Here is a 523-nt window from a genome sequence, read left to right on the forward strand (position 1 = left end):
GATCATGGCATCCGGTCCCATCACTTCATGGGAAATAGATGGGGAAACAGTGGAAATAGTGTCAGACTTTATTTTTTTGGGCTCCAAAATCACTGCGGATGGTGATTGCAGCCATGAAATTAAGAGACACTTACTCCTTGGAAGGAAAGTTATGACCAACCTAGATAGCATATTCAAAAGCAGAGACATTACTTTGCCAACAAAGGTTTGTCTAGTCAAGGCTATGGTTTTTCCTGTGGTCATGTATGGATGTGAGAGTTGGACTGTGAAGGCTGAGCACCGAAGAATTGATGCTTCTGAACTGTGGTGTTGGAGAAGACTCTTGAGAGTCCCTTGGACTGCAAGGAGATCCAACGAATCCATTCTGAAAGAGATCAGCCCTGGGATCTCTTTGGAGGGAATGATGCTGAAGCTGAAACTCCAATACTTTGGCCACCTCATGCGAAGAGTTGATTCATTGCAAAAGACTCTGATGCTGGGAGGGATTGGGGGCAGGAGGAGAAGGGGACGACAGAGGATGAGA

Source organism: Bison bison, unplaced genomic scaffold (genome assembly GCF_000754665.1).
Source record: "Bison bison bison isolate TAMUID 2011002044 unplaced genomic scaffold, Bison_UMD1.0 scf7180017864084, whole genome shotgun sequence".
In the NCBI taxonomy this organism is placed as follows: domain Eukaryota; kingdom Metazoa; phylum Chordata; class Mammalia; order Artiodactyla; family Bovidae; genus Bison; species Bison bison.